Below are 13,967 nucleotides of genomic sequence, written 5' to 3'. Positions count from 1 at the left end.
TGAGTCTGAGGCCAGCCTGGGCTACATGAGACCCTGTCTCAGAAATTTAATGATTATTTAAAATAAAATTAAAAGCCAATTAAGGAAACACAACGGCACAAATGAAAACAGTAGTAATCCAGTAACAAGCTCCAAAACAAGCTGAGATCTGGGCATTTCCTGAGCAGGAGTTTATAATGCTTGTTTATTTGCAGTGCTGGTATCAAATCCAGAGAAAACCCTTGTTTTAAATAAACACAGTGTTGTGGTTGAATGAGAAATGACTGCCATAGGCTCATGAGTTTGAGTACTTGGTCCCAGTTGCTGGTGCTGTTTGGGAAGTGTGTCACTGGGTTAAGGGTCGATAGTCTTGACCTACTTGTGTGTTTTTCTGTGTGTAGATGAGGCTGAACAGCTAGCTTCCTGTTGCTGCTGCCATCCTCTCCGTGACTGTTGTCTTTCCCCTATGCCTCTGGAACCATAATGCCATCAGCAGAGCTTATCGGGCTGTGCCAAGAGAAGCTTGGAAGGCAGTAACGCTGAGCAGTGCGAACAGTGGAGGCTCCGCTCCTGAGATTTCAGAGGGGGAGCAAGGACGTTTTTTAGAACTGGGGCTAGAGGCCCATCATGGAATATTTAACAAAGAATCTGGCTGCGTTCTGCCTGTAACCTAAGAATTGCATAAGGCTAAGCAATAGACTAAAACAAGAGGATCTGATGCTGGTAGGGGTCAGGAGCTGGAGAGGAATGGGAGGGATGATCAAATATATTATATGAAATTCTCAGTTTAAAAATATTGTATTAAGGTGCTGGAGAGATGGCTCGGTGGATAAGAGCCCTGGCTGCTCTTCCAGGGGACCTGGTTCAATTTCAAGCACCCACAACCGCCTGTGACTCTAATTCTAGGGTACCTGACAAACCTCACACTGACATAGATACAGGCAAAACACAGATGCATATAAAAAACAAAAATGTTCCGCACTTTCTTTGGTGAAGGAAATTTAAAAAGAGCATAGCACTGAATGTTCTTCATCAATTAAGTATCCTTACTCAGGTCCCCGATGAAAAAGTAACAAGGGGGGAGGGAAGAAGTGGAGGTTGTGCAGTTGAAGGAATAGAGAAGCCCTGGGAATCTTAAGGTTTCAGTCTAGTTAGCACTGGCAGGGAGGCTGTAACTGAGAGAGCGACTGATTGATTGATTACAATTACTAATTGAGTGATTACAGAAGGTGTCCTCTCTGCTCCGCGCAGTGGCAGTGGAGCCTGGAGGTCAACGCTGCGCCCACTAAGCCCAGAGCCTTGGGACTTGCCTGCTCCTAGAGAGCAGCTCCATAAGCAAGCTCTCCCCAGCATCATCATGGTGCAGAAGCTGCTGCGACTGTGGTTCCAGGGAGTCAGAGATTATCAGGACAAAGTTAATTCATTGTAAAAATGAAATTAAAAACCAAACTGCCTAGGTCAGTATTTCCCCAGGGTCAGCATACGGAACATGGTGCAGCTGTAGTCCAGTGGGGGCCTACGCCCTCTGCTGGCTGTAGAATTTTGTACTGCTGTTCCTCTGGTTCTGGTTTTATAGGTATGAAGAATTCGAGACTGAAAGAGTTGTGGAGTCTTGTGTGTTCAGACAGCCACTGACCTAAGACAGTGTGTGACCGAGTCAGAGGCCATGAGAAGATCCCGTGAGGCCACTGAATGAGACTCAAAGGAAGCCTCAATTGCAGGGGAGAGTCCAGGATATTAGAGATGCCAGAACCACGGGATTTCTGCCAGGGAAAGTTGTAGGCCAGGATCAAGTTGGCTCAAGAGAGAGGCAGAGCTTCCCAAGTCCTTTAGAAGCCAGATGATTCTGTCACTAGCCCCAGATGCTGAACACAGAGCTTCAGGATTGCTGCTTTCCCTTCCAGGCTATGGTCTTGCCGTAGTCTTTCCTTACGACGAGGTCCTTAATCCTCCTTTTGGAATGGAGGCGTTGATTCCATTGCAGCACAGATGTATGTAACTTGTTTGTGATTTTATAGGGCTCAATTAAAAGGTAGTATTAGGCAGATGCAACCAACACTTCCTTTTTCAAGCAACCACCAAGATGGCTGAAGTGGAGCAGAAGAAGTGAACCTTCTGCCAGTTCACTTATGGTGGCGTGTACCTGGACCAGCTGCTGGACATGTCCTGTGAGCAGCTGAAGCAGTTGGGCAGCACCTGCCAGAAAGCAGTGCCTGAACTGTGGCCTACGATCGAAGCAGCACTCACTACTCAGGCACTTGAGAAAGGCCAAGAAGGAGGCGCCACCCATGGAGAAGCCCGAGGTGGTGAAGACGCACCTGAAGGACATGATCATGCTGCCAGAGATGGTAGGCAGCATGGTGGGTATGTACAATGGCAAGACCTTTCAACCAGGTGGAGATCAAACCGAGTTGATCGGCTACTACCTGGATGAAGCCGATGAAGTCTGGTATTGGTACCACCCATGGCTCCCACTTTATCCCCCTGAAATAGCCAAAGCCAATAAAGACTCATGTTTGGACCCTGGGGGGGGGGCAGGGGAAGATAGTATTAAATCTCAGAAAAGAGTTTAGACTTTTGAAAGTGTTAAGGCTGTTAAAGAACTATGGAGCCGGGCAGTGGTGGCGCATGCCTTTGGTCCCAGCACTTGGGAGGCAGAGGCAGAGGCAGAGGCAGAGGCAGAGGCAGAGGCAGAGGCAGAGGCAGAGGCAGAGGCAGGTGGATTTCTGAGTTCAAGGCAAGCCTGGTCTACAGAGTGAGTTCCAGGATAGCCAGGGTTATACAGAGAAACCCTGTCTCGAAAAACCAAAAAAAGAAAAAAAGAAAAAAAAAAAAAAACCAAAGAACTATGGAGACTTTTAGAGATGGATTAAATGCATTTTGCATTATAAGATGATAGGGTACAAGGACAGAATGCTATTATTTAAAGCAAAGCATTTGGGGTGGGGACTGTAACTAAGTTGATAGAGGACTCATGTATCTTGTATTAAAACCTCACTTAGTCCCAGCACAGCAGAGACTGGGTTTGGTGGTGTGTGACTGAAGCATCAGAAATGCAAGGCTCTGGGTGGGCGACCTGCCAAGTACTGTCACCCTCCCAGAGCCCCGCAAATTACCTGGCATCTGCTGCCGCTACCACACTGTTGAATGACTTGGTGAAGTGAATATTGGACATGCTTCAGCCTTAGCTTCAACCCTGAAGCCATGCCTGTTGTGCACAGCTTTAACTGTCACAGTTCCTATTGGGTTGTATTTTACAACTGAATCTTATATATTTGAAGGTACCCTCAGGATGTCCGGTAGAGACAGCTATTTTTATGCTGCAACTGTTAGCGTTGTTTGTTTTCACATGAATCTGGTTACTTGTCTATGTGGCCTGGAATGAAGACAAACAGGAATAAAGTAAACATCTTTTGATAGCATGAAATTATTTTTAATATGTTATATACTTCTAGGATATTGATAATAATGTAATTGAATAAAGTTGAAGAACATGGTAAAAAAGAAGTTAAGGTCTGTGTGTGTGTGTGTGTATATATATATATATATATATATATATATATATATATTCCTCTCAAACCTAAGTAAATAATAAAGGGATGTGTTTGGGTGTCAAGGTGCTAGGGAGTGGAATTATGATGTCAACTCTTTGTTTTGTTTTGTTTTGTTTTGTTTTGTTTTGTTTTGTTTTGTTATGAGACAGGGTTTCTCTATATAGCCTTGACTATCCTGGAACTCACTTTGTAGACCAGGCTGGCCTCGAACTCAGAAATCCGCCTGCCTCTGCCTCCTAAGTGCTGGGATTAAAGGCATGCGCCACCACGCCCGGCGTGATGTCAACTCTTTGTTGACTGGAATGGACTTAAGAATCACTGAGGAAACACACCTCTGGGTATATCTGTGATGCTGTTCCCAGAAATGCTGAACTGAAGATGAAAGACTCACTCAGATGTGGGTAGCACCACTGATGAGTCAGGTCCCAGACTGAATTACAGGAATAAGTGAGCTGAATTTCAGCATGTCTATTCCCCTGCTTCCTGGCTGTGGATGCAGTGTGATCAGCTGCCTCATGCTCCACTTTCCATGATCTCTCTGCTCATTAAGTTATGTTGAGTGTTAACCTGACAGGCTCTACACTACAATCACCAAAGAGACAAACATCTGGAGATACCTATGAGAGGTTATCTTGATCAGGTTAACTGAGATGGAAGGGAAGACCATTTTAAATATATGGGTGTGTAATGGTTTGTATATTCTTGGGTCAGGGAGTGGCACCATTTGGAGGTGTGACCTGGTTGGAGTAGGTGTTCCTCTGTGGGTGTAGGCTCAAGATCCTCACCCTAGTTGCCTAGGAGTCAGTCTTCCACTAGCAGCCTTTGGATGAAGACATAGAACTCTCAGTTCCTCCTGTGCCATGCCTGCCTGGATACTGCCATGCTCCCACCTTGATGATAATGGACTGAACCTCTGAACATGTAAGCCAGCCCCAATTAAATGTTGTTTTTTATAAGACTTGCCTTGGTCATGGTGTCTGTTCACAGCAGTAAAACCCTAAGACAGGGTGTCAGCATTCCTTGGCCTATAGTCCTGGGCTGCATAAACAAGAGAAAGCTAGCTGAATAAGTATTCAGCACTCTTTGCTAAGATTTATTTTCTTGTTTGTTTAATGTATGTGAGTTCTGTATGTACACCTGCACACCAGAAGAGGGCATCAGATCCCATTACAGATGGTTGTGAGCTACCATGTGGTTGCTGGGAATTGAACTCAGGACCTCTGGAAGAGCAGCCAGTTCTTTTAACTGCAGAAACATTTCTCCAGGCCCCATTCTCTGCTTCTTCATTGCTGATACAATGTAATCAGTTATCTTAAACTCTTGCTACCAGAACTGCTATGATGGTCTATACCCTCAAACTGTGAACCCAAATAAACCTTTTCTCCCTTAAGTTGCTTTTGTCAAGATATTTTGCACACCAATAGGAAATATAACTGAGATGTACAATTGGTACCAGGAGTGGGGTTGCTACTGTGATGAACCTGACTATGTAGTTCTCAGGTCTTTGGAACTGGTTTACAGCAAGAATGTAGAAGAGTTTGGGATTTGAAGCTAAAAAACCCTTTGAATGCTGAAAAGATAGCTTAGTGTGTCGTTCTGGCAGGGGTTTGGAACACCAGGTTGAGACAAATGCAGAGATTTATGAGGTTTCAAAGAGGAATAAAGACTTTTTTGGAGAACAAAACTAGACATGATTCTTGGTATATTCTGTCCAAAAATTTAGCTTTGTTCTTACCATGCCCTGAAATTTTGTGTCAGGCTAAATTTAAATATATCCAGGCCCATAGTAGAAAGAATCAAAAAGTTAGGCAAAAATAAATAAATAAATAAATAAATAAAAATAATAATTTAAAAATATGCATTTTGGTGGAGAAAGTTTAAATTTGCAACCAATATGAATGCTAAATAAGAGTCTGTAATTGTTAAAGATAAACCCTATGCCTCGCAGTGGGGCAAGTTGGCCTCAACAGAAGACACCACTCAGCTAAGGCTGCAACTTATAAAGATACATATTCATTTTAAAAGAGAAAGCTCAGATTAGAAGGTGGAGGGGGTTCCTTACTCCTGGAAAGCAACCCCCTAGGAAAATGTCTCCTCCAGAGACAACACACACAGTGTGCTTCGGCAGGTCAAAGTGGATCAGGCTCCATCACAAGATGGCAACAATGTTGACATCACTGTCCCCTTGTTATTGTTTTTTTTTTTTTTTCCAAGCATGAAAGACTCAAGGTTGAGAGGCTCACAAGAGCTGGTTCATAGTTTCAGAGAGCCGCAAAGGCTAGTCCATGTGTGGCGGAGTTGTAATCCCTGCATGGAAGCCATTCTGTGAGGTCAAGATGATGCCTAAGTAGCATGGATATCACGGAATACTGGAGATGCCAAAACCACGGCACATACCTTAGGAGAGAGGCATGTAGGAAGTGGAGCTATCTCAAGAGAGGGGCTTCGCATGCTGATGGTAGCCAAACTGGAATGAAAGGGCCCACATATATCCTTTGGAGCCCAGATGATTCCATCTTAGGCACTTTGTTTAGTCTTGTGAAGCTGACTGGTCATATGTATGTAACACTTGATACTGTGAGCCTCATGATGCTGTGTCATCTTCCTGCCTCGGCTGCTTCTTTTTTTTTTTTTTTTTTTTTTTATTTTCCGAGACAGGGTTTCTCTGGGTAGCCCTGGCTGCCCTGGAACTCACTCTGTAGACCAGGCTGGCCTCCAACTCAGAAATCTGCCTGCTTCTGCCTCCCAAGTGCTGGGATTAAAGGCATGCGCCACCACTGTCCGGCACCTCGGCTGCTTCTTAAGCACTCCCCAGTATACCATAAAATGTGTTATGAAAACACTGGGGAGCCTGAGTCTTGAAACCTGATCCTTTTTTTTTTTTGTTAATATTACTAGTTTGTGAGGATTATTTTTCTGCAGAAGGCATATAAACTGCCTCTCAGTGATGCTGGCCCACTGTGCTCTTGTGGTGATATCCACATGTAAGAAGCAGTTTGGCTGATTTGAGAGGCATGGTGTGGTAGCGTATTAATCTGTTCTTGTTTATAAATAGCTGCTAATAAATAGACCACAGTATCTAGCCATTTCCATATATGTCACACAAGGCGCACAAAACAAATTCAGAAGACCTGGTGACATACGCACTCAGGAGATGGTGGCCAAGGGACCTGAGCAGCAAAGGAACAAAGCTTAGGTCCTCTTGTGATCCAGAAATAATGGTTCTTACAATTGTTGTATAACCCATAATACAGGACTAAAGAAAAAACTGAAGCCAGGCATGGTGGTGCATAACCCTAATCCTAACACTTAGAGGCAGAGGTAAGTGGATCTTTGTGAGTCTGAGGCTAGCCTGGTCTACAGAGCAAGTTCTGAGACAGCCATGGCTACATAGAGAAACCCTGTCTCAAAAAATCAAGACAGAGAGAGAGAGAGAGAGAGAGAGACGCGCACACACACACACACACACACACACACACACACACAGAGAGAGAGAGAGAGAGAGAGAGAGAGAGAGATTCCCACGCCTGTGTGCCTCAGAACCCTGCTTCCTGTCCTCAGAGTTCCTGTCATACTGTTGTCTATCTCTCTGCTCGTGATGCTTTAATAAACTCTTTACTCCCAGCAGTTCATCTCAGTGTCCCTCTTGAACCTGCATTTCTTAAACATTTCTTAAAACGAAACAAAATACTATAAAGACCTTCTCTTAGCTTTCCAATTCAGTGAGACAGGAAAGGCAGGTAACCGCCTCAAATGTGATCCAGGTGATTGGTGTGGGCCCAAGCGATAACGCTCAGATAGATAGCCCTACTGTCAGGACTGGAGAGATGGCTTAGCAGGTAGGAGTACTATCTGCTTTCCAGAGGACCTGGCTTCAATTCCCAGAATCTACATCGTGGCTCACAGCTCCAGTCTCAGAGGACAGAACATCCTTTTCTGGCCTCTGTGGGCACTGCATGCTTGTGGCTCGCAGATATACACGCAGGAAAAACACCCATACACAGAAAATTAAAATGTATAAGCTGAACATGGTGACACACACCTTTAATCCCAGCACTCTGTGAGTTTGAGGCTAACCTGGTCTATGAAGCAAGTTCCAGGACAGCAGGGCTGTTATACAGAGAAACCCTGTCTTGAAAACAAAACAAAAACAAAAGCCCCAAAAGACAAAACAACAAACAAACAAAAAAACAAAAGATAGTCCTACTATCCAGTAGGAGATGGTGAGGCCAGACACATTGGATCTGAAATCCATCTGTCAGAACTGCAACTACATACAACTTTTCCAAGACAGAAAAAGTCTGTCAGAAAAGCCTGGCTAGCCATTCTCACTTCAGCAGTTGGGAAAGCACAGCCTCTACTGGTCGTGTTATGAATTGTTTGAGGAGAGAAGTGTATTGACACAAAGAAAGGGCAAGCCACCTCTAAAATCTTGGAGTCCCTGCTAGAGGAATGAGCCTGCCTCTGTCTCTGCCTTGAATCACCCAGAAGGTTGGACAAGACAGTGCTCCTGGCCTTGATCTGGAGACCGACTGTGGTGCAGTGTGGGTTCCTTTATGACCCTGGCCTCAGATGCACTCCAGGCTGGAGCTGGTAGCAGCGTAAGGAACAAAATCTCCACGGGTTCCTCTTTGGTATTGCCTGCCTCTCAGTCCCCAGCCTAACAGCCAACTAAACTCTGGGCATATGCACCTGGACTGTTTTCTGGTACCACCACTTCCATCTTTTGGCACATGTAACCCCTAGTGCCTCTTATTAAAAAAAGAAAAACTTTGGAAGGCTGGGGTGTAGCTCAGTTGGTGGAGGGCTTTCCTAGCATGCAGGAAAGCCTGGGTTTGTTCCTCAGCATCTCATAAACTGGGCATGGTAGTGCACAATTATAACCTACCTAGCATTTAGTAGGTGGAGGCAGAAAGACCACAAGTTCAAGGTCATCCTCAACTGAGCTGGAGGCTGGGATATATGAGACCCTATCTCAGTTTTCTTCTTCTTTTGGATTCTCACTGATTGAGAACCACTGGGCAAAAAAGTGGGTGCCCACTTTGCTACATGTTGTATAGTCATAAAGGCAGGAAGTCAGACAAGGGTCCCAGTCTTGGGAGCTCCTGAGAGAGGGACTGTCGGGTCAGCCTTGTGTAATAGTGGCCAATAGTAGCCCCAGCTTCGGGCCAGCAGCATCAGGCACTGATCTATCCTATTATCCCACAGAGGCAGCTTCAAGTAGGAGCTGGATTGATGCCAGGTTTGGACAGCTGCCCAAGTTGCCCTGGAGGTTGTCCCTCTTCTACACTCACCCCATCCTCCAGGCTAGCAGCAGGGATCGGAGTCAGTGATTAGCCAAGTGGAGAGAGCTCTGTGACCTTCCAGTTATGACGACAGCCAGTCACGATAATGAGTCTCTAATTTGCCCTCTGGAAGGAAAAGCCCAGTGAACCGTGGCTAGCTACTCCCAAGTCAGAGTCCCAAGCTAATGTTCCTTCCACCCTTTGAGGACAGAACATTGCTGAAACTTTGCTTATGTTTGTGTTCATGCCTGCTTGTGAAGAGATATGTTTAGAACTCTCTTAAATCTTCAGTAATTTGTCCATGTGGTGGACTCTGGACACAGTGGGGTATCTGTAGCCTAGTCCATCAGGCTCAGACAGCTGGGCATCATAGTCAGGATTCCTGATGGCTGAGCTGTTCCTTGCCCCTTTGGGGACACCATCTATCCTATAATTGTCCTGACAAGAAAGAAATAGTCTAAAGAAACTCTGTGTCCCTCCCTTCAGCTGTCAGACTATTGAAACAATGAACCTCCTCATAATGTTAAAGACTAATGCTGGAGAAAGGCAAGGTTGAGGCTCTGGTACCAGCCAGGGTGTTTCCAAGACAGGGATTTCATAAAGGTCTGGCCACTTGCTTGAAGAGTCACTGGAACTGAGACAATGGTGGGTCAGCAATGGGGTGGGGGGGGACACATCTTGACCCTGGCTATTTAGTTATGCATACATCTTCTCCCGGGAGACTGGCTAAGGGCATCACCTGACCTTTCTTGTTCTTCTTCCCAATGTGGCCACACAGAATACATCTCCTTTCTTCTGCCTCTGCCTCTCTCTGCCTCTCTCTGCCTCTCTGTCTCTCTGCCTCTGCCTCTCTCTCTGCCTCTCTGCCTCTCTGCCTCTCTGCCTCTCTGCCCCTCTGCCCCTCTGCCCCTCTGCCTCTGCCACCTCTGCCTCTGCCTCCCCTCCTGCATTCTGTCCTTTGCACATACATAACATGTTCATCTGCACATGCATGTGTGTATGTATATGTGGAAGTCAGGGATCAGCATCAGGGTTTTTCGATGAAGCAGGAGCAAGCTCCAAGTGTTATCAGGGAGCCCAGGGGTTTCTTTGTGGTTTGGGTTCCTAGTGTCACGAATGAACGAGTTTTAAAAACGAACCAGAAAAATTGAGAGTTTAGGAGACAAACAACAGGGTTGGGAATCTGTAAGGCCTGGCAGCTGCTGGGACAGGAATAGATTAGAAAAGGTAGAGGAGGCGGAGGGAGGGCTTCAAAGAAAGAGCAATAAAGTCCAGACTGTCGGGGAAAGCACACTCAGGCTTTGGGCCAGGACCCAAGACAGAGATGTAAAAAGATAGACAATGAAGAGTCACATTTCCTGAATTAAGACTAGAGAAAGTACATTCATAAAAGGAATAGTTATTCTGCCCATCCTCCTAGCATGGCTTCAGGTCAATCAGCTTTCCTGGTGTGGGGAGGGAGGAGCAGGTGGGCTCCTGGCCAGGTGATTGACAGGCCCAACTGGATGCTGTCTTCAGAGGAAGAGAGAACAGCATGTGACATGTTGAGTAGATTCCAAGCTTTGGTTTTAGATCCTAGGATAAATATCTGTCTCTTACGAGGGTATGACTTTGAGCTGAGTCTCGCCATCTGCCTGCTGGGAGTCGGGTAGGAGTGCTTTAAAGGTGGTCACGTGGAGTTGTCTTCAGAGCAGCATGCCTCAAAGACACTGCTTTCCAGGTCCCTCTGGACAGGACAGGGCAGGTATCCACCTTGGAGCGTCCAGACTCTCCAGTGAAAATCCGACAGTGACAGCATGTGGTCCTCCTGTTGTACCTGAGCACCCCTCTGTCTCCGGACCCTCTCCACTCCTTGAGCCCAGGGTTCCACCCCACTGTGTGGTACACAACTAGGAGGGAGGAAGAACACTGTGCCCGGAAGAACCATCTCACTTTCACTCCTTCTGCACCTACCCTGCCTATTCCTTTCCCCAGGGGCCACATGTCCCTGACAGAGGCCAAGCAAGTCCCACTGAGGATAGAGGCAGCATTTTGGAGTCTGACCCTAGGTGGTCATCACAGCCCGCTGCACCTGTCTCCTGAGACAGAGCACAGTTGTTTTGCAATCCCGGAAACAGGCTTTGGGTATATGGGTTTAGATCTGACTCCAGTTCAGATCTTTAAAACTTACCCTCTAGGCAGACCTGTGTGCCCGACTCTGGGCTGTGGCTCTCCTACTCCCTTACAGAGCTCATTGCCTAGTCTTGCCTCTGCACCCCCAACTCAGATCTCAGAACCAGGAATGGGACTGTCCTTCCTCCTAGGGCACTAGGTGGCAGTGAGAAATACTTTTTCTATCCCCGGTGGGGATCTGTCTCTGAGATGGAAGCTCAGCGAAACGGGCACTTCTGCTCTGTCTTCCGGCAGGCTACTCACCTTTCTGGACTGAGTGAGCGTCTGTCTCTGTGACCTGGACCACGACTGAATGCTTGCATTTCTAACCGGTTCTTGGGTAAAGTGGCCACTGCTGCTCAGGTAGGAGCTGACGGCCCTGCAGTCTCTCCTACCCTAGATTCTCATAGGAAGAGGTACATTCTTTCATCTGCCCACAACTCCCTTTATTGACAGCCCTCATCTCTGGATCCCAAGAGGACGCTCCACCTAAGGCCTCAGAGGCTAAACAATCAAGCAGTTCTTTCACACAGGAGGCCTCAGTAGTGGGCAGACACCATGGAGAGAGAGAGCAGAAAGAGGAGAGAAGTAACAGGAGAAGGTCACAGAGGAGGAGGGTGTCATCCCAGACAGGACAGCTACCTCTAGTACCGAGTTCCTGAAATAGGGAGACGGAAGCCAGAAGGTCGAGAGGCCTCTCCACACTTCTGGGCACCTACCTACCTTTCCCAGGCTCTGCAGTGCAAACTGGCCTCAAGAGCCACGCGCCTGACTCTGCTCATCTTGTGCCATCTTGAAGAGGATGGTACCCCTGGCGCTAGAATGAATGCACGAAGCAAAACACTTCTCTTGACGCCCACAAGGGGGAAAAAAGCCATTATGATTCAGGACCTACCTGAATCTGCCCCACCTTCAACACATCCACAGCATCTCTGACCGGATGTGGCCCCTCTCTGACCGGAAGGGAGAAAGATTCTGAGTACTCGTTCCACTCTTGACGGTCTCTATGTCACCCTTAGCTGAGCAAGCTTGCTTCATGCCCACCACGGACTGTTCTGTCCTCATTAAGTCCTTACTTCTTCACTCCATGTTAAAGATAGCTGAAGGAAGAACTGTTAGACCCTATGAGGCAGGTGCGGACTGCAGGAAGATGGGCCTGTGCTGTGCTCAAGGTCCCGTGCTGAAGGTTTCTAGGGGAGGAAGATGTCTGATCTTTACTGTCACTTTCCCAAACAGGCCAGTCGCCAGGTGACAGCTGCACTCCAGCTGGGAAGACACGCTGGATTTGTTTGGGATCAATAATCCTAGGATTATTTGCTCAATCCAAATGTTAGAGGAACAGAGTGTGGAGATCTCGCTCGCGGTCGGTAGGTCCTCACCATAGGTCCTTACTCTCTCTCGACTGCAGCCTCTTGGTTCCAGGGCTGTCCCAGGAATCAAAAGCTGATACCTGATCCGTGTACTGTTGGATCCTTAGTACCTGGTCCAGCATCAGGCACATAGTAGGTGCGCAGAAAACAACGATATAATGACTAAAACAGAAAAACAACTTGCCAGAATAGGCAGTAAGCTGCTGCCCACTTGAAAATCCCAATTAATTTACTGTTGTGACTCTAGGGATAGTGTCTGGTCCCTGTCTTGCCTCTCATGATGACTGGCCCCAGAGACCCCTCTCATTTCCCTAAGGCTCTATGGACCACAGGGCTGGTTGAGACCTTTAGAGACCGCACAGGTCTCTGGGCTCCAAACTTAATTGGCTTCAATGCTGAGTGTGAATCCCATCCCTGACAATTTTGATTTCATGGCCACAGGCTATAGCCTGGACATTGAGACTTTTTTTTTTCTCTTTCAGATGGTTCTGTTGTAAAACACAAGTGTAGCATTAGGGACCTGATTCACCCTCATTTTGTAGCCCAAATCCCTGAGAGGGGTGAGGGCATGGCCAGGATTCAGCAGCAACTCAGTGATAGAGCTGAGCACCCTATCCACCCAGGAAGCCCTAATATGCATGGCAGCTTCATGACCTGTTCAGAAAATGCGGTTTAAGACCCTGGTTCTGAGTCTCATCCTATCAACATCTCCTCATTCTGCCCGGTGGTTTTGCTTTTAGTTTTAATTCAGCAGAGAATGCAGCCTCCCCGGGACTTTCTCCTTCGGTTTCAGACAGTCCTGACTTTACAGACACAGCTCTGATTTGCTGCGTTTTTTTAGGGACACTGCTCCTGTCATAATGCCTTCTACTGCCGACCCTCCTCAGCCTTGCGGGATTGTTCCTGGCCCACCTTCCTCCACTTTAGCTGACCCTCGACCCACTCATTCTCAGCCCTTGGCACTTGGTCTCTACTGCCTTAAGCTGCTCCCTAGCAAGATGTGGACATCCTTGACTGTCATTCTGCCTTCTCTCTTAGCTGGTAACTCCTGGCCAGCTCTGAGGGAGGGCCAGCCCTAGAGGGTGGTTCCCTGACAGATGGTAAACAGCACACTTGAGCCATGGCTTCTGGAATACAAATATGCTGCTTTCTTTTATTTAAAAACAAACAAAACCCCCAAACAGACAAACCCTGTAATGATAACTTTTATTTGCCTGATGTAATTGTCGTCTCAGAGGCTTACTGACTCAGTCTGCAAACCTAGGCCTGGTCCTGGAAGCTTCTAGCCTTCGTACAGTCTAATCTAGGCCTAGAATGTTTTCACCCCCTGAGACTTACTGCTGAATAAGATCACCCTTTTAGTTCTTTATGAACTCTGGCTGGTTCTACTCAGCTGTTCTGGCTCAAACTCCTGTCCAGGCTGATTCTCTCTGGCTTCTCTCTCTCTCTCTCTTGGCCTCTCCTGAAGTGCTCTGCTTGACCTCATCCTAACTCTGGCAATCTGTTCTAATCTTCTGGCTTCTTCTCATTCTCTGGCTTGCTCTGTCTTCACCCATGTCTAGCTTGTTCTTTACTTTCAACCTGTCTCTGTACAATTCTCCAGGTAAAAACTGCCTCCTCCTTCCCCT

Source organism: Mus caroli, unplaced genomic scaffold (assembly GCF_978045245.1).
Source record: "Mus caroli unplaced genomic scaffold, Mus_caroli_1 scaffold_1, whole genome shotgun sequence".
NCBI lineage: Eukaryota > Metazoa > Chordata > Mammalia > Rodentia > Muridae > Mus > Mus caroli.
This window is presented reverse-complemented; position numbering follows the sequence as displayed.